The sequence below is a fragment of the Apium graveolens genome, chromosome 7, assembly GCF_009905375.1.
Source record: "Apium graveolens cultivar Ventura chromosome 7, ASM990537v1, whole genome shotgun sequence".
NCBI classification, from domain to species: Eukaryota; Viridiplantae; Streptophyta; class Magnoliopsida; order Apiales; family Apiaceae; genus Apium; species Apium graveolens.
In genome coordinates this window covers 64,961,785-64,984,085 of record NC_133653.1, presented here as the reverse complement: position 1 = coordinate 64,984,085, position 22,301 = coordinate 64,961,785, and the positions used below count along the sequence as shown (strand labels likewise).

The 22,301-nt window shown below is 35.3% G+C and overlaps 1 non-coding gene across 1 annotated transcript; it reads left to right on the top strand.

Annotated features, from left to right (window-relative positions):
* Positions 1-4,477: 4,477 nt before the first annotated feature.
* LOC141675750 (small nucleolar RNA R71) lies at positions 4,478-4,584 on the top strand. Its single transcript, XR_012556385.1, has one exon. It is a non-coding gene; the product is annotated as a small nucleolar RNA R71 (small nucleolar RNA).
* Positions 4,585-22,301: the final 17,717 nt, after the last annotated feature.

Genomic DNA, 22,301 nt, shown 5'->3' with positions numbered 1-22,301 from the left:
CTATCGTGCCACCTCTTCACCTTTTCCTTATACATTTTTTTATTCTCGTACGCTTGAAGTCGAAATTCATCAAGTTCATTAAGCTGAAGCATTCTTTTCTTACCAGCTGCATCTAAATCCAGGTTCAACTTCTTCAATGCCCAGTAGGCCTTATGCTCAAGCTCCGCAGGTAGATGACATCCCTTACCGTACACCAACTGAAACGGTGACATACCAAGTGGAGTTTTGTATGCTGTTCTGTAAGCCCAAACAGCTTCATCGAGCTTTAAAGACCAATCCTTCCTTGACGGACAAACAACCTTCTCTAGAATGTGCTTTATCTCTCTGTTAGACACTTCCGCTTGACCATTTGTTTGCGGATGATAGGCAGTAGCTACTCGATGATTCACATTATAACGCTGCATCATAGAAGTGAACTTACGGTTGCAGAAATGCGATCCTTCATCACTTATGATTACTCGAGGTGTTCCAAACCTTGTGAAAATTTGCTTATGAAGAAAATTTAACACTGCCTTTGCATCATTTGTCGGTAAAGCTTTAACTTCGACCCATTTTGAGACATAATCGACTGCCAGCAAGATGTACTGATTATTGCAAGACGAGATAAAAGGCCCCATGAAATCGATTCCCCAAACATCAAAGACCTCGACTTCAAACATCACATTTAATGGCATCTCATCCTTCCTTGTCAAATTTCCCACTCTTTGGCAACGATCACACCTTAAAACAAACTGATGAGCATCCTTGAACAAAGTAGGCCAAAAAAAACCTGCTTGCAGAATACGAGCTGCCGTCTTCTCACTACCATAGTGTCCACCATAAATCGTGGAATGGCAGTCTCGTAATATCCCCTCCGTCTCACCGAACGGGATACATCTCCTGATGATCTGGTCAGCTCCCTGTCTAAACAAATATGGTTCATCCCACATATACCACTTCACCTCATGCAGAAACTTCTTCTTTTGAGCGGATGTCAAATTAGGAGGCATTACATTGCTGACGAGATAGTTTACAATATCTGCAAACCACGGTTCTTCCTCCTGAACTGCGAACAACTGCTCATCCGGAAAAGATTCACTGATTAACGTCCTATCTTGTGAAGTAGAATCGGGATTCTCCAACCTAGAGAGATGGTCAGCTACTTGATTCTCAGTACCTTTTCTATCCTTGATCTCTAACTCAGATTCCTGAAGTAAAAGCACCCAACGAATGAGTCTCAGCTTTGAATCCTTCTTGGAAACCAGATAGCGAATAGCCGCATGATCAGTGAATACTGGTACTTTTGTACCAAGTAGATAAGATCGAAATTTCTCGAAACCAAAGACTACAGCCAAAAGCTCCTTCTCAGTAGTGGTGTAGTTCAATTGGGCCCCATTTAAAGTCTTACTCGCATAGTAGACCACATGGAAGAGATTTTTCTTGCGCTATCCCAGAACTGCACCTACCGCATAATCACTCGCATCACACATCATCTCAAACGGTTCTGTCCAATCTGGTGCTGTAATAACTGGTACAGTGATCAAACTCTTCTTGAGAGTCTCGAATGCTGCCAAACGTTCTTCATCAAATTTGAAAAGCACATCTTTCTCAAGCAAATTGCACAACGGCTTAGATATCTTTGAAAAGTCCTTGATGAATCGCCGATTAAAACCCGCATGACCAAGAAAACTATGGATTCCTTTCACAGAATTAGGTTGGGGAAGATTTTCAATGACTCCCACCTTGGCCTTGTCCACCTCCAGACCCTTGTTAGAGACCTTATGCCCAAGAATAATGCCTTCACGCACCATAACATGACATTTCTCCCAATTGAGCACCAAATTAGTTTCCACGCATCTTTTGAGTACGGTGTGCAGATTATTCAAACATTCATCATATGAATGTCCAAAGACGGAGAAGTTGTCCATGAACACTTCGACATTATTTCCAATCATGTCAGAGAATATAGCCATCATACATCTCTGAAAAGTGGCCGGGGCGCCACATAACCCAAACGAAACTCTGAAAAGCAAACGTGCCAAATGGACAAGTGAAGGTAGTCTTTTCCTGATCCTCTGGTGTAATACAAATCTAATTATACCCTGAATAACCATCCAGAAGACAAAAATACTCATGACCCGCCAACCTGTCAAGCATCTGATCAATAAATGGAAGAGGGAAGTGATCCTTCCTTGTGGCTTTGTTCAATTTTCTATAATCCATGCATACTCTCCATCCTGTAACTGTTCGAGTGGGGATGAGCTCATTCTTTTCATTTGCGACCATAGTGATACCTCCTTTCTTAGGTACACATTATACGGGGCTCACCCACGAGCTGTCAGAAATAGGATAAATGATGCCTGCATCCAACCATTTCAGAATTTCATTCTTCACCACCTCCTTCATGATGGGATTCAGTCTTCGCTGCTGTTCCACAGTTGGCTTACTACCTTCCTCTAGCAGAATTTTATGCATACAATATAAAGGACTTATCCCCTTGATGTCTGCTATGGTCCATCCAATAGCCGATTTGAATTCTCTCAAAATCCTTAAGAGCTTGTCTTCCTCACTACCTGAAAGGTCAGATGGAATAATAACAGGTAACGTAGATGAATCACCTAAAAAAGCATACCTCAAGTGTTCAGGTAATGGCTTGAGATCCAAGGTAGATGCTTCCTCTATTGATGGTTTGAGCTTTCCTTCAGCATTCTTAAGGTCAGAAGTACCAAGAGATTCAAACGGCATGTCCAGTTTTCGCTTCCAGGGAGAAACGTTCAGATATTGTAATTGCTCGTTGCCATCTTCATCATCGCTGTCAAAATCCCCCACTAAGGCCTTTTCCAATGCATCAGACATTAGCATACGATCGAGTTCCGAAGTAACCGCAGAATCAATCACATCCACTTTTAAGCACTCCTCATCTTCTATAGGGAATTTCATTGCCTTGAATACGTTGAAGGTCACATCCTGATCTTGTACCCGCATAGTAAGTTTACCTTTTTGCACATCTATCAAGGTACGGCCAGTAGCCAAGAAAGGCCTTCCCAAGATTATGGGAATCTTCTTATCTTCCTCAAAATCCAGAATAACAAAATCTGTAGGAAAGAAGAGCTTATCCACCTTGACGAGCACATCCTACACTATGCCCCTTGGGTAAGTAATGGAACGATCAGCCAATTGTAGAGACATGTATGTGGGTTTTGGATCAGGTAGATCCAGCTTTTTAAAGATCGACAACAGCATCAGATTAATGCTTGCTCCCAAATCACAAAGGGACTTGTCAAAGGTCAGATTGCCAATGGTGCAAGGAATGGTGAAGCTTCCTGGATCTTTCAGTTTTGGTGGTAACTTTTGCTGCAGAACAGCGCTGCATTCTTCCGTGAGAGCAACGGTGTCAAGGTCATCCAGTTTCACCTTCCTTGAAAGAATACTCTTCATAAACTTCGCATAACTAGGCATTTGCTCCAGAGCCTCAGCGAAAGGTATATTGATGTGAAGTTTCTTGAACACCTCCAGAAACTTCCCGAACTGTCTATCCAGCTTTTGTTGCTGCAATGTTTTAGGAAAAGGTGGTGGAGGATAGAGCTGTTTCTCCCCTGTATTAGCCTCAGGCAGAGTGTGTTCAACAGTAGTCTTCCTTGGTTCCGCTGCTTTCTCCTTTTGCTTAGATTCTTCATCTCTAATTTCAGCTTCTCCTTCTTTTGCCTTTTCAGCATCAGCAACTTTTGCAGACCTTAAGGTAATAGCCTTGACTTGCTCTTTAGCTTCCTTCCTGCCTGGTACTTCCGTGTCACTGGGAAGGGTGCCAGGTTGACGATTGAGCACTGCATTAGCTAACTGACCGATTTGATTTTCCAAGGTCTTGATAGAAACCGCCTGACTCTTGCATAACAGCTTAAGTTCCTCAAAATCAGCACTAGTAGGTGCAGCTGTACTTCCCTGTTGAGGATATGATTGCCTTGTAGCATACTGCTGTGGTTGCTGGAATCCAGGTGGGTTAAACTGTTTACTCACTCCTTGCTGATATGGTGGCTGAATAGCATTCTGATTATTCCCCCAGCTGAAATTTGGATGATTTCTGTTGTTAGGATGATAGGTCGCTGGCACAGACTGCTGTTGTCGCTGATAATTATTCACATACTGAATAGATTCGTTGACAAGAGAACACTGATCCGTAGCATGAGAACCTGCACAAAGCTCACAAACCATAGCTATTTGATTAACTCCATATATAGCCAGAGAATCAACCTTCATTGATAGCGCTTGGAGCTGGGCTGCAATAGCGGTGGCTGCATCAACTTCTAGAATACCTGCTACCTTGCCTGACGTCATCCTCTGAGTTGGGTTTTGATGCTCATTTGCAGCCATCGTCTCTATAAGATTATACGCCTCAGTATAGCTTTTAGCCCATAAGGCGCCTCCAGCTGCTGTATCGAGCATGGGCCGAGATTGGGCCCCCAAACCATTATAGAAACCCGTGATCACCATCCAATCCGGCATTCCATGATGTGGACATTTTCTCAACATTTCCTTGTAGCATTCCCAAGCCTCGCACATAGATTCTGTAGGTTGCTGCGCAAACTGAGTAAGAGCACTCCTCATAGCAGCAGTCTTTGCCATCGGATAAAACTTCACCAGAAACTTTTGTGCAAGATCTTGCCACGTAGTGATGGACCCAGCTGGTTCAGAATGTAACCAGTCTTTAGCCTTGTCCCTCAGTGAGAATGGGAAAAGCCTCAACTTGATAGCCTCATCAGTCACGCCATTATACTTAAAAGTGCTGCAGATCTCGACAAAATTCCTTATGTGCATGTTGGGGTCTTCAGTTGCCGCTCCTCCAAAAGAAACAGAATTCTGCACCATCTGAATAGTGCCCGGCTTGATTTTAAAGGTGTTAGCTTGAATAGCCGGATGAAGGATGCTTGACTGAATGTCATCAATTTTAGGCCGAGAAAAATCCATAAGAGCTGGATCGGCTTGAACAATACGATCTCCCATGTTTACTGGTTCTTTCCGTTCAGTTCCTGAATCCGAATCCTCAAAATCTAACTTCTCCGGAATATCAAGAACTTCGTCTGTCTCCTCAACTGTATCTAAAGTCCTCTTGCGAGCACGAGAACGAGTTTACATAAACGCTTGCTAAAGTACCTGAAACACAACCGGAAACAATAATTAACTACTACGTCCTAATCACTGAGTCCTAATGACCAATGATGTTAAGTACATAAACTAAACAAATACGCCGAGTCCCCGGCAGCGGCGCCAAAAACTTGTTAGGGCGAAAACACGCGCTAATATTCACGCAAGTATACGGGTTCGCAAGTAATATAGAATACTTTCTAGTTCGTTCCCACAGAGACTCAGACTAAATTTTTCTCTAATTAAACTCACTCACCAATGTATGATTACTTCTCAATGTTAAGACACTAACACTTAAGATTGTTGATTAAATATTAACTACAATTAACTGCTTAATTAATCACTTACTTAACACTTCAAATTATCAATAATAAAACATTCATGAGATCACAACTTCATTACTACTTCCTTCAATAGTCATTGTTATTACCTTTAGCATGTGACAGTGATGATATTAATCGAATTACACGAAACTGATAAAAGCCAACTTTCATTGTACTAATACCATTCTACCAAACATTAACAATTAAGATAGAAGTTGAATAGTCATCAATTATGTTGAGTTCCTATATGTCTACAGAAATTGATAACACAACGATTTAAGCACAAGTTATTCCTTTTGATTACATAGGGCAAATAAAACTGTTAGAGTTACCCACTAATCATGCACAAGGTACATGAACCTATGCTAGCATGGCAAGTTCTAAATCTCAAGATCCACCGTCGCTTCACAAGAGATTAACACCCTATCTTATATGTTCGCGACGTACATAAGACGAATACGCACAACTAATACTAGATATCATACAATCATCACACACTAAAGTATTAAACAATTACTAAAGAATTCCATAATAAATCCGTTGCAACCTCATGATCACGATTAGCCCATAATAGCACTTATCGTCATCATGGGTTCATATGAAATCATGATAAACAAACACAAGAAAATAATAACTAAACTAATTATATTAAAATAGAGTACGTCACAAGAGTAAATAAGTTCAAAGTAAGAAAACTAGCATCCAACGTTACAACGAAACAAGAATCACAAGAAAATATGCTTCCTCTTCGTTGCGGTGTGCTAAATCGGTCTTCTTCCTTATCTCCTTCGCTCCTTGCGTAAAAACACGATCTTCTTCAATCCACCCTTATGAAAACGTCTCAAATCTACTTATATAATAGTCCCATAAAACTCAGATTACATAGAAGTGGAAACCAAACAGAAGTAGAAGTCCTGAAATAATATATCTTTTTTCCCGACCCTGCGCGGCCGCTCAGCATAGCTGAGCGGGCGCTCAGCTTCCTGCGCGGCCGCTCAGCATTGCTGAGCGGGCGCTCAGACCTCTACTGGAAAAAATCCTGATTTGCTCCGTTTCTTCGCCGTAATCTGCCCATTTCTTTCCTCACGCAATGGTGAACACATGTCAAGGCTTATTCTTGATGATTCCTCCCCCGAAATGCAACTAATACCCTGAAATGCATAAACACTAGAAAAATGCATCAAATACACAAAATACTTGATTTCAAGACACCAATTTAAGCCATTTTAAGACGCTCTAAGTGGTATAAAATGCCACTTATCACTACCTTACATTTATCTCATTAAGACATACCTTGCTAACCTTTTCTAAACTTTCTTATTAATGTACTTCATACTACCATGTTATAAATAAGTGTGCACAGCTTCATCCTCTGGTAGTGGTAGGACTTTTAAGCATCTTTACCCTTATTTCAGCGTTCTCTTAGTTCTTTAGAAAGCTTTGTTCTGATTCTTTGTTTACTTCCCATCGTGATTGTGAATTGTGAGTGGCTACTTCCCTTACTATGATATTTCTATATATACTGAACTTGTGAAGCTATCAACCCCTGTAAACTTATTGAACACCTCCTTTCATGTGTTATCAAACTGGCAATTTATCAGGATTGGCAAATTTATTAGCATTAAATTTTTAATATTATGATATTTTTTAGCCTTGCATTCACTTTAAGCCATATCCAATGCGTTTTGGTTGGCAGTAGCATTCAGGACTCAAAAAAATAATTTTTCTAGAAATCAGTTGTTTGTTTTCTTTATAGGCACATGATTGGTTGCCTATTATTCTTTTGCACATATGATTTTTTATGCAATCATATGGCATTTTGGCGTAATGTAGTCTGTGTTTCCATAAGGGGCTGGCCTTATTGTTCGCAATGATAAATGTAAGAAATGAAAAGGTCTAAATGTGAATTTCCTTGAATCTATGTATCCTAGACTGAGGTTTGAGAGAGCACACCAAACCTTGGAGAGAAGATTAGGTGAAATAAATGAATGTGACTAATATGGTGGCTTATTAGCACTTAGCTATTACACCTTTCCGCTCATCCAAGCTTCCACTTAAAACATCGAGGATATAAACTGTGCGCTGTCTTAGTTGGGCTCAGATTTGCTAGGAAATAAAATTAGCTTAAGGGTGCACATCTATATACATGAATTGATTTGATTTGCATTATTCCTCTTGCACCTTATACTAAAGATCTCTGGTCTGGCATATTCCCAATACTGCCCTTGTGTCATTGGTAGCTTTCTGATCTTTTAATGATTAATTAAATTATTGTACTTTTAAAATATTTGATCAGAGGAGAGCCTGACAAACTAATAGAGATTATCAAGTCTGCTATGGAAGAGGGACATGGTGTTGGTTTAATGGAGGCACCCAGCAGAAGTTATGCTGATGGTATTGCTTCTTGGACTTGTGAGAATATAAACAACAAACTGTATAACATGTTTCCAGAATATTGTTCCCAGATATTCTCAAATCTTTCATATTATAGGTGCTCTTGATCAATGCGGTAAAGCGGCCATAGGAGCAAAATATTAGTTTAAAGAAAAGAAAATAGGCTAAGGTTCCAGGTTTCATCTGATAATGGACTCCGATTTTGGCTATATCCCAATACAGCATGTCGGTAACTCTGAAGCTACAATTGCTATATAACAATTAGCAGCTTCCTTAGAATGTTTGTAATATCTTGTTGCTGGTTGATATGTATATGTGTGTGCGTGTTAGTATTGTTGTCAAGTAGACTCCACAGTTCTTTTATGTGTATTTTTACTGTCATTATTATTCTGGTGACAATTTGGTTTGTGAGAAGCATTTAAAGTTGATGCCTTGATGCAACTTGCCCAGGTCAACAAGCTCTCACCTGTGGATGTTGTGATGCCCTCCAAACCCGGGTCAGAAGTTTGGGGCTCACAACACACACCACAATATTTAAACCTATATCTAAAGTATTATTATATCATAGCAAACCCCAGCTAGTTTACCTTACAATTGATAATGATATCATTCTTATAATCTCGTATAACTCATCTACAATATAAGCTCCTGCTAGCTCGATCCAACTTAACCTGGAATCCTAGCTCGCACGTTGGACTGGGAATCCTTGTTATCAATAAATTTTCCTTTTCAACTGTTGAAAACATAAAAATTTTTGTAAGAGTGAGCTAACTAACTCAACAAGTTATAATAGCAACAATTGAGGTTAATCAATAATCAATTGAAGTGATTCAGAAGAATCAAGTTTCTGAATAAGCAATGATTAGAATTGGATATTCACTTTTCATTTTTAAAAACCAAGGTTAGGCTGCTGATCAGTCACGCACTAACCCCGAGCAAGGCTCCCAGCTTTGCTCTATATACTGGATCCAAGGCACACATTGGCCTATTATGACCACGAATCTGGTCTGACCACGGATCTGGTCCACACGTATAAAACCATAAAATTCTAGAACAATTCAATATGAAAACTAATGTAAATCAATAAGCTGAATCATAAACAACATTTATCTTGAAGCATAGGGTGATTTGTAACACCATGAAGGCATAACAAGGAATTCAAAAAGATTGGATTTCAATCAAGTAAAAGAATCAAAAAGTAGAAGACCAAGGGTTCAAGGGTTCCAAGAATTGGTCTTTTGTTAAACAAGGAATAAGGGTTGGTATGTCAAGCAATTCAATATCAGAAATCAGTATGTGGTAGATACGTATTTGTGGAGTAGTATCGTATGTGTCTGGCTCGTATCTGGAAATTCAACAATCAATGGTTTATGAAGAATAAGGCTTATGGCTCAAGATCAATAAAAATAAGGGTTCAAGGTTTAATAGTTTAAAGTGCTTGCAGTATAAAACATGAGTTATTTTGAATAATATCTACATATTAAGAAACAGTTTGAAAATATTTGCAATATATCTTGAAAAAGGTTCAAAGGTACTTGCCTTATCATCGACGATTTCTACTTTACTGGTATTCATCTAATAGTTTTACTCATCAACCACTTTTCTTCTCTTTCTATGCCTTGCTTCTATTTATCAATCACTTTCCTTCTCTTTCTACGCTTTGATTCTATTTATGGATCACTGGTTTCCTTTTCTATACCTCGCTGACTCTTCTAGGCATCACAAGTATCTATCAATTATTCATACCCATATTATTCCAATCATCACATAGACGTCAAAAGCTTTAATCTACCCTTCGTTTCACCCAAATCCGATTTACGGATTAAAAGTTATGACTAAAACAGTTAAACCATAACCACATAGGCATATAACACATCAATCAGTTAGCACGTAGCACATAACACGCAAGATATTCGATCAAAATAATTTTTCAAAGAAGATTCGGGGCTAAAATGATTTTCCACGTATTTAATACGAATTTTTGAACATTTTTCGAAATTAAAAAGGGTCTCTGAATCATTTTATAATTAATTAATAGGGTTCGAACGCCCGAATCTGACTTTAAAATAATTTTATAATAATTATCGAGCCTTGAAAATAATTTAAAATAATATTTTAAAGCTTGAAACTATTTTTCGGAATTTTTAAATTAATTTTAAATAATTAAATCTAATTATTAAATCAATTAAAATTAATTAATAATTAATTAAATTAATTAGTCAATTAATAATAAATTAATCAATTAAATAAAATAATTAAAAACTAATTAAAATTAATTAATAAAATAATTTTGATTTATTTTTGAATAAATAAATAATTAAAATAATTTTCAGAATTTAAAAACAATTAAATAAACAATTTTTTTCTGATTTTTAAAAATTCTGATTTTTAAAAATAATAATATATCATTTTTAAAATAAACTAAACATCAATCTGGTTTTTGCAAGTTTTCAAAACTAAAATACTGAATATGCGAACTATGCAAAAGTTGGGGGACCAAACGACACTTTGGTCGTCTTCCCCTACGATACTAGCGACGGCGGCGACACCGCCGGCCGGTTAGTTTTGCCCAGAACATCACCAATTTTAGCAGAGCTGCAGTCCGCCAATCAGCTGGAAAATCGGCAGGAAACTTATTGTTTCCGGCGAGTTTCTCTTTTCCGGCGACACCGATTTAGGAGCCCAACATCAAAACCAATTATATGAATCAATTTGTCTTGAGACGATCTACATATTGGTATCTTCACTTTCAACCCAGATTAACCAAATTAAAAACCCCATTCGATTGAAATTATGCATGAACATAAACCCTAATTTTAATTTATGAAAATCAAACCACCTTTTTTATATGTTATTGAACTCTATTTTTGACATATAATATACCAAATTGACCAGAAAAATATTATCTACAAGATGGAATCATCAAATCATATCAACAACATCAAGAACAAATTTTCATAATTTAATCACTAAATAATTCGAATTAAAATAAATAAATAAGATAAAAACCTTGATTTCTGCACTGGTATGGATGGTTGATTCAGAAAGATCTTTTCCGGAGCTTCATTTTGATATATTGCACGCCAGAATCGGAGTTCGATAACGCCTTCGTTCGTGCGATTGATTCTCAAGAACGTGGTATTAATTCGATGTTTTCTCTGTATTTTACGGGATTTTACTGACTGATTGTGATTATACGAATAAAATGAAATGATAAAAGGGCTATATATATTTTTGGAATATTGGTTCATTTTGGATCATTTTGGATCGTTAAATTAGTTACTTAGCCGCTAAGTAACTGCAAAAACGATCCGATTTGATACCCGTATTGGATAATTATCTAAACCGGGCTTCTTATAAAATACTTTATACGAAAATAACGCGATATTATCCCGTCCTTTGAGATTATGGGTTTTGTTGATTCACCTAAATGATTATCGTATCAAAAATCTTGCGTCGGGCCGCGCAAAGGTCAAACCGTAATCCGGATCGAAAAAGTCAAAATACAGAAAATGTCCGGAATTACCAGATTAGGTTAGGAAGGAGTTTATGGAAGAGTTTTGGGTTGTAAAAACATAAAAACGGTTGAAGTCGGACGATTCCTGGCTTTATAAAATAATTTTGTAATTATTCAGAAAATAATTAATAAATTCATAAATCAATATAAAATCATTTAATAGCCCAAAAATTACCAGGAAAATACCGTAATTATCTATATTTTATTCTGGTCATAATAAAATTAGCCAACTTATAATGTATCACATATAAGCATTCACATATTCACACCAATCATCAGATAATTCACCAAAAATCACATAATAATCATATACAAATTATTTATTGATAAAAATAATTACACGCGATATCTCGGATGTTACATCCTTCCCCCCTTAAAAGGATTCTGTCCTCAGAATCATTCTAAGGATCAGATAGTGATACCTTCAAGTATCTCACTCTCATTTTCTCGGGTTGATTCCTCAACCTTACAACTTTTCATAAACTTTTACTTGCAGCATCTACCATTACTTAACAACCTCTCGTTGACATCATATTCTATCTGTTGCTCATATAACTCAACTCAAGTTTCCATTTTATATATAATGGAGCTAAATTACTTTTCCTGAATATACACGTATAAATACCGTATGAATCTGCTAAACGTGTGGCGATGAAGCCAACTTACTTACACTTATCCTGACTATTTTACTGTCTCAAAAAGGACCAGCATAATGCTTACTAATTAGCTTTTATTTGTAATTCTAGTAATTCTTGCTCATGAACTTTTGCAATAGCTACTGGTTATTGAACCTCATTCCCACATGTTTTTCTATTCAATTAACTTAGTTCATAATCACTTCGAATCACATTCGAGGCACTTTAGTCGTTCTTTTAATCTTCTCGTCCATCTGCGAAGGATATACTTGAACTATGGCATATTCGATTTCTAACGTTCTCGAGATTACTCCAGAGTTAGGAATTAATCGAGAAAATCTCGACTGAATATGACTAACATACAGACTTATCACCATATTTTATTTTCCTTGAAGCACAATCGAGGATGTTTATCGAGCGAAGATCTCTTACCATTTTAAAGAAAGTACACTAACCGCGAGGCATCACCGGCATATTTTTAATCCATATCATCATATATTTTGGTTCTAAGGAGTTCTCATACGAAACTAACCGTAATGCTTTCCTTGACGTTTAATCACATATAACGTTTATTCTTTCTTTATGCCATACTATCAGAGAGTCTTCTTTGACATCTATGTCTCGTATCATACCTTTGGAGTAGCTTGAATCTCTTGAGTTATTGTTGTTCAACCAAATTCCTATCTTTTTAGTTCCGCTTACTTAATATCCGTTCATCTAGAAGTAGTACATACCATTCTCGTTCGACATAATTTATCGTATTCTGAATATTATTGTCAAATTTTAAATCAGACAATATTGATCATCTACAATTAGTTTTTGGATCTGATGATGTACCACCATTTCTTTAAGCAGCAACTAACCCACTTATGGGATAAACCGTTTATTCCAAAATGAAAATAATTAGGTTTAAATAACCTATCAATAATAATGCAATTAACGATTTCCTCACTTTTGGTTCTCAGGTGGCATCACCATGATGTTTCTTGATGAAATATATCCATCTAGTCTTTGGTGTCCCGCCTTAACCCCTTGATACTTGTAACATTTGCTAATCTATCCCACCATTTCTTTCTTCATATCTGGCCACCAATAATTTTCCTCTAAATCTTTATACATATTGGTACTCCATGGATGGATTGAATATCTTGGGTTGTGAGCTCCTTGTCAAGTTCCATTCTTCAATTCTGTCACTAGTGGAATCCCTTATTCTGAAATAAAATATGGGAATGCCTTGATCATCCTTTTGAGTATATATATATATTTAATAATTAATATCTTGATCTATTATTTTCCCTTGACCTTTCTTTACCTTCTTTAGCAATTTTGGCTGAAAAGTCATACTATACATCTTTGCATTATTAGGTTTGCAAATTCTGGCTTCCAATCTCAACTTTTGAAATTCCTTGTAAAATTCTTCTGATACTGTCAACATGTTCAGTCCTTCCTTTCTGCTTAATGCATCTGTTACTACGTTTGCTTTTCCTGGCATCTTATGAAGTTTCTTTATCACCCTTTTTGATTCCACTCTTTTTTCTATCTCCGTTCTTCATTCTCAAAGCTTATTCAAAACTGAACTCTTGACATTAATACTCATTTTGTTGTCATATCAAATTAGATATTAATACGAACTTTGATGCTCACAACATCCCATTCTGAAGTAAATATCAATCATCGGTATTAATATCACTTTCGATATTTAACAACAACTTAAGTATCAACATGAATCGGAAACTGATTTAAAACTGTATCTCACACTTAATCCAAAACAGAAATACTTGACAAATCATTATTGTATGAGTATCAGAAACAAGATGTCCTTTGATAAAACTTTGTTGCAGATGATAACATCTCCCTGACTGTCTAATGAAATCCGTACTGGTGTAGTAATTAATTTCTGCTTTATTTCATCTCCCTTCTTCCTTTCTTCTCGTTGCTTCATCTTAAATCTTTAGATCTTTAAAATATTCTTCTCACTTGTCCATACAATTGAATTTTTATTTCTCTTGTCTATTATGAAGGGCATACTCATCCAAGTAAAAACTCACACATTTGCAGCAATTTCTAAATTCTACCAGCGTCCTTACTTTTCCCCAATTCCTCATTGTTTTGATTTCAGATTTGAAAGTCACATCAAAATTTAACTTAATCTAATTGGAATCAATTTCCATCTAACTGACCATTAATTGGTAAAATTAACCAATTAACTTACTTAATTGATCAATTGTACCAAGTAATGACTAGCTAAATGAAATCAACGACCAATTGTATATAGTCGAATTGGATGTAACAACCTCTTTCGAGAATCGAGATCACAATTATTTGGAGTATCAACATGGATATCTATAACACACGGGAGTATACTTTCTGTTTTTAAGGGTAGGGTACTTTTCAAAAAATTTGGGCAGCATCTCCTTTATATTATTGACTACCAGTCGGACTCAAGCCGACACCCACAATCAACGAAATAATCAACAATCAATCCTTAAATATACCAGTCCACTTTCACTTTCCAAACTCACCAATTCACCACCTCGTGTAATAATAATCGATACAACCCATGTCTCTAATTCAACTTAAGGTTATAGCGAACAGTTCATATTATACCATACATTTTTCTCATATTTTCTGATTATAACAGAATATCACTAAGGAGTACAATTATAAATTATTCAAAAACTCTTCTAGTTCATGTTTTAATTCAAGCTCTCTACTTAACAATTCGTCCATCCTTAGCAATATACACTTATTCTTATTAACTAACTTGTTCAACCTCTAATGACCAACACCTGGTCTCAACCAACACTCTTAAAATCTTGTGAATGAGTTCAGTTGGTTTTAAAGCTTCATATCTTAAAAATTGTTGCAGTCAAACTGCCATACCTTCATCTCCCCTTATGTCTTTCCATATTGAACCTTCTTTGTCGACCCTGCTACAAGCATAAATTTTACCACAACTCACTTACTTGAGTGGAAAGCCCAACCATTCCTTGATGAACACACTTAAAGTTTATTCGTAACTAGCATTTCTTCGATCTTGAATCTTTATGAGGAATATCTCCCACCTAATTCAGATATACTTCATTTTCACAACTTTTTAATCGATTATCTGGTTATTATTAAGAATTTATTCATTCGCCTTCATTGTCCAATCGATCATTTGCCTCATTTGATACATGCATCCTTACTTTCTTGTTTCTCTAGTTAATTTACTCCATACAGTTTGCTAATTACTCCAATTCATGCCAAAATCTCAGACTTGAAATGTATCATGTATATAAATTTTCCGCCTTTGATTTAATATCCTCGCAGCAATCTCGTTATCAGCATAATGATTCTTCTCTGCACGTAAATGTCCACCATTCTTCGGCTTTCCATTGCCCACATAACTCTTTTTGCTATACGGGTTCATTTTACTTCCTTTTAAGATATTCAAGGAACAAATCTTACACAAGAAGAGATTTGTGTATCTAATTCTGATTGAAAACTTTCTGTAAGGAATAAGAGTACAAGGAAACAATCGAAAGAATTCATGAATAAATAAATCAGGATTGAAAAAAAAAAGAATGAATACTGATATGAATAGGAATGAGACAACCATATTAGTACTCAAGATGGCCAGTCTTTCATACCATATGGCATGCAGCACATGATTAGGTGGCGTCCCACCAGACTCTTTGTCATTTCGACAAATCGTCACACCATAACGCTGCTTGTCCCAATTTAAAAAACAATATTTTGAAGAAGGAATGATTTGAAAGGGATTCAACAATCACCTTATAAAGCTGGTCATGGAAGAAGTTCATTCTTTACTCGAGATTTATAAGAATGATAAGAAATATTGATATCCTTGATCGTCATCCACATTACATCTGTTTACAGCTCCAACGCCTTTCCGATCAATAGATCCCATGCCGAGTCATATATCAACTTGAGAAAGTGCTCAGAAATGCTTTCTTTAATCGATTGTTAAAATAATTTGCCATTCGTTAGATTTTGTATCTTTAACGTCACGCTTCCACGTTCGTATACGATTTTATTTGCAATCGTACGAGATTTATACTCATAACTTCAAATTTCACTTATGCTGCTAATCATTTAACTAATCAGCTCTTTTGCTAATAACGTTCTCTCTTTAGAAGGTATATAAATTTCTTTAATCTTCTTTGCTCATACTCAGCTTCTTATGAATCGACATATTCCTCGTGCTCTAATCATTTCAGAAATTAGATGAATAGTTTTTCAGTAATAGCGGGTCCACTTGGCCTTCTAAACGAATCATACCAATTCCTAGAACAAGTATTCGTCTGGACAATCTGAATCTTACAACAAACAAGAAACTCAAGTAGTAATTGGACAACCAAGTTTTTAAAGTTAAGAAAATTTCTTTTAAAAACTGGTTTAAAATTTTGAAAATCATACACCTGGTCGTCATTATTATATGAGTCAGTTGTCGTTCTTTTCAATCACTACAAGGTATCAAATTAAAAACACAATCTAATAAAAGCTCATTCATTTCTATATATCCTCTATCCCTCGTTGGGTCCATTTTACCTTCATTGGTCAACAATAATTCCAGTTACCGTTGCATATTATCTTATTCATAGCTTCTCCTCAAATCTTTCACACTGGTAATACTTCCATCATTACTTCTTACGATTACTAAGTATAACAAATTTATCCCGTAATCATCAGATCTATTTTATAACACAAGGTCAGTTTATATCATATTACTTTTATACGTATCAGGATTTATCATAACATCATCATTAATTCCGAGAAAACTCTCGATATCCAATCTTTTCAAACTTCTTTAAAATTCATCTAGCTCACTCCACAAGATAATCTTGGGTGGCATACTTACTAATAACTCCATATAACCTGGTAGTAGCTATCTTCCGAAACATATGTATCCTCACTCTAGGTTCTTCTAACATTTCTTAATACCTCTTGTACTCACTATATGTTATAGCTTTCGAATCCATCCTCATAAGTGTTGTTACTTCGTAAGACGGGTTTTAAACTGATGTTATATAAAAGAATGTAGAGTAGACAGAAAGGATACACCCACAGTTGAGTATCCGGTAGAACCAGAATCAGCATGTGGGGGATTCTCGAATAGATAGCCTCGCATCAGGGAATGAAACAATAATGTGAAAAGGTGCAACCGTCGCAACAGGAGGTGACATGGAGAATACCGGTGGACGAGCAAGGCGTGAATCAGATGATAGTCTTCCGAATGAAGGCTCCGAATGATCAGCCAATCCAAGGATAAAAGAATCTTCCATCGCCACCATCTGAAAATCGCGTCGCTAGATAAAGATGTCGAATTTCATCACGAATCCCACTAAAACCTACTATTTGATCGCATTCAACCTATCGACGATCTATCTTTCTATTTCCTAATCCTAATCCTAACCCTCTATCCATTCCCAACAATCTAGGCTTGTTTCAGTGACTTATAACCTGTAGCTCTGATACCAACCTGTGACGCCCTCCAAACCCGGGTCAGAAGTTTAGGGCTCACAACAAACACCACAATATTTAAACCTGTATATAAAGTATTATATGCATTAACCCTTCTTTACACAACCACGGATCGCAACAGGTTAAAGTATAAAAACAAGCCACAACCTTAACTTTTATTATATCGTAGCAAACCCCAGCTAGTTTAACTTACAATTGATAATGATACCATTCTTACAATCTCGCATAACTCATCTACAATATAAGCTCCTGCTAGCTCGATCCAACTTAACCTGGAATCCTAGCTCGCACGTTGGACTGGGAATCCTTGTTATCAACAAATTTTCCTTTTCAACTGTTGAAAACATAAAAAGTTTTGCAAGAGTGAGCTAAATAGCTCAGCAAATTATAATAGCAACAATTGAGGTTAATCAATAATCAATTGAAATGATTCAGAAGAATCAAGTTTCTGAATAAGCAATGATTTGAATTGGATATTCACTTTTCATTTTTAAAAACCAAGGTTAGGCTGCTGATCAGTCACGCACTAACCCCGAGCAAGGCTCCCAGCTTTGCTCTATATACTGGATCCAAGGCACACATTGACCTATTATGACCACGAATCTGGTCTGACCACGAATCTGGTCCACACGTATAAAACCATCTAATTCTAGAACAATTCAATATGAAAACCAATGTAAATCAATAAGCTGAATCATAAACAACATTTATCTTGAAGCATAAGGTGATTTGTAACACCATGAAGGCATAACAGGGAATTCAAAAGATTGGCTTTCAATCAAGGAAAGAATCAGAAAGTAGAAGACCAAGGGCTCAAGGGTTCCAAGAATTGGTCTTCTGTTAAACAAGGAATAAGGGTTGGTATGTCAAGCAATTGAATATCAGAAATCAGTATGTGGTAGATATGTATTTGTGGAGTAGTATCGTATGTGTCTGGCTCTTATCTGGAAATTCAACAATCAATGCTTTATGATGAATAAGGCTTATGGCTCAAGATCAATAAAAATCAGGGTTCAAGGTTAAATAGTTTAAAGTGCTTGCAGTATAAAATATGAGTTATTTTGAATAATAGTGATATATTATGAAACAGTTCGAAAATATTTGCAAAAGGTTAGCACGTAACACATAGCACGCAAGATATTCGATCAAAATAATTTTTCAAAGAAGATTCGGGGTCAAAATGATTTTCCAGGTATTTAATACGAATTTTTGAACATTTTCCGGAATTAAAACGGGTCTCTGAATCATTTTATAATTAATTAATAGGGTTCGAATACCCGAATCTGACTTTAAAATAATTTTATAATAATTATCGAGTCTTGAAATTAATTTAAAATAATATTTTAAAACTCGAAACTATTTTTCAGAATTTTTAAATCAATTTTAAATAATTAAATCTAATTATTAAATCAATTAAAATTAATTAATAATTAATTAAATTAATTAGTCAATTAATAATAAATTAATCAATTAATTAAAATAATTAAAAACTAATTAAAATTAATTAATAAAATAATTTCGATTTATTTTTGAATAAATAAATAATTAAAATAATTTTCAGAATTTAAAAACAATTAAATAAACAATTTTTTTCTGATTATTAAAAATAACAATATATCATTTTTAAAATAAACTAAACAGCAATCTGGTTTTTGCAAGTTTTCAAAACTAAAATACTGAATATGCGAACTATGCAAAAGTTGGGGTACGAAACGACACTTTGGTCGTCTTCCCCGATGATACCGGCGGCGACACCGCCGGCCAGTTCGTTTTGCCCAGAACATCACCAATTTTAGCAGAGCTGCAGTACTAATTGCCAAGAACTCCCCTATGGCCTTCAATACGGAGAATAGTCCGCCAATCAGCCGGAAAATTGGCTGGAAACTTATTGTTTCGGGCGAGTTTCTCTTTTTCGGTGACACCGATTTAGCAGCCCAACATCAAAACCAATTACATGAATCAATTTATCTTGAGACGATCTACATATTGGTATCTTCACTTTCAACCCAGAATTAACCAAATTAAAAACCCCAATTTCGATTGAAATTATGCATGAACATAAACCCTAATTTTAATTTATGAAAATCAAACCACCTTTTCTATATGTTATTGAGCTCTATTTTTGACATATAATATACCAAATTGACCAGAAAAATATTATCTACAAGATGGAATCATCAAATCATATCAATAACATCAAGAACTAATTTTCATAATTTAATCACTAAATAATTCGAATTAAAATAAATAAATAAGAAAAAAACCTTGATTTCTGCACTGGTATGGATGGTTGATTCAGAAAGATCTTTTCGGGAGTTTCGTTTTGATATATTGCACGCCAGAATCGGAGTTCGATAACGCCTTCGTTCGTGCGATTGATTCTCAAGAACGCGATATTAATTCAATGTTTTCTCTGTATTTTACGGGATTTTACTTACTGATTGTGATTATACGAATAAAATGAAATGATAAAAGGGCTATATATATTTTTGGAATATTGGTTCATTTTGGATCATTTTGGATCGTTAAATTAGTTACTTAGCCGCTAAGTAACTGCAAAAACGATTCGATTTGATATCTGTATTGGATAATTATCTAAATCAGGCTTCTTATAAAATAATTTATACGAAAATAACGCGATATTATCCCATCCTTTGAGATTATGGGTTTTGTTGATTCACCGAAATGATTATCGTATCGAAAATCTTGCGCCGGGCCGCGCACGGGTCAAACCATAATCCGGACCGAAAAAGTCAAAACACGAAAAATGTCCGGAATTACCAGATTAGGTTAGGAAGGAGTTTTTGGAAGAGTTTCGAGTTGTAAAAATGTAAAAACGGTTGAAGTCGGACGATTACCGGCTTTATAAAATAATTTTATAATTATTCAGAAAATAATTAATAAATTCATAAATCAATATAAAATCATTTAACAGCCCAAAAAGTACTAGGAAAATATCGTAATTATCTATATTTTATTCTGGTCATAATAAAATTAGCAAACTTATACTGCATCACATATAAACATTCAAATATTCACACCAATCATCAGATAATTCACCAAAAATCACATAATAATCATATAAAAATTTTTGTTGATAAAAATAATTACACGCGATATCCCGGATGTTACAGATGTGGCTAAATCCTACACGCAAGCTCGCACTCCTTGGGCCGCTCCTTCTTTGAGGAACAATGGATCAAGAACACCTTCACTAATGGCCATTGACCTTTTTAAAAATGAAAAATTATCTTCTGTGGCAGTTTTTAGCCTCTGCTCCGGTTTTGTTTATAGTACATCTTTGACTGGTTTAATAAAACACAAGTTCTCCTAAATTTTGATAGCTTCATTTCACCATCTCTCTCCATTCTCTTCCCCCTTTTTATCTTTCGGATGTTTAAATATTATCACTCTTTTTAATCTCACTTTGTCACAATTGTACATCCAGTGGCCAATGTGCTTGTGTGTTGTGTATTTATATAGTCCTGAAATTATAAATAGAGGGAGTGTGCTTGTATAAGTCCTATAGGATGTGCTAATTAACCTATGTATAATCACTCCCTAAATTCAATCAGAAGAAATCTGTAATTAAATAAATTATTTTAAATATAAATTTAATAACAATTAATGTGATTATAATTAAACTTTAAATATATATAATAGTATTTTCATTTAAATTACAGTCGATTTAATTTATCAGACTAAATTAAAAATTCAGTTCATATTACATTTTCATCTAATTTGTATTTTAAATTATGTTTTATTTGTTGTAATCCTTATTTCATACATTGAAATGTATTTTCGGATTAAATTATAAAACATATTTCATGTCAGGATGGTATGGCTTATATACAACACTAAAAAGACCTTAAATTTTTATTAATCAAGGCTTCCATACATTAGAATCAAGTTAATATATTAAAATCAGATTATCTATGATCTAATAAAAAATTATACTTTAGGTAAAATATTAAAGTAAAAAATAAACTTAAAATGGATGCTGGTTACCCTTTTACCTTAATAAAATGTGAAAAAAAATACAACCACCTTTTTAAAATTAAGGTTAAATATTAAAAATAGAATGCTAATGAATTATGTATATTCTAATAAATTATGTGCCATAGTTTATATCATGATAGCTTGGCTAATTACATGCAATAATAAAAAAAAATGTTATTTAAATCTGATTACTCATAATTTAGAAATGTTAAATTTTTTTTATAAATGGGATTATAATTTATCTGCTCACATATCAGGATATTATGTAAGAATTTAAGACATCTAGAATTTTGAGTAACCGAAACCTGTCTGTATGCTTCTTCTCTGTTTCTCTGTTCCAGCCGAGGAGGAATTGTTATCATAGTATTTGGTCTACATGGCCTTACATCTTTAGGCAGTAAATAAGATAGGTAGAGCCAATGGAGACATTTCTTCCACCTAACAATGATTCTCGCCCTTTAGGTGATGTTTTCCGGCGTTGGTTGTCTTCCATTGCGCGTCATGAAAGGTCTCTGAAGATTCGCCTCAGGCGCCAGCTGATAGCAGACTCACATAGTCAGAACATTCACACTACTTTATTGAAAAGAAGTATTGCCAAACAAGCAAGGATAATGAGAAAGATTCTTATACTCAATAGGAAGGTGCACACTGATCAGGGATTGCATTACTTCTCAGCAATGCAAATTATACAGATGTGCTCGTAGCATACCTCCCAGCTTTTGGTTTCACACCATAGCAATGAACTTGCGCCATCCTATGGTATTGCCCTTACTTTAATCATTAGGCATTAACCTACACACTAAGCTACTCATTTAAATTAGGTTATCA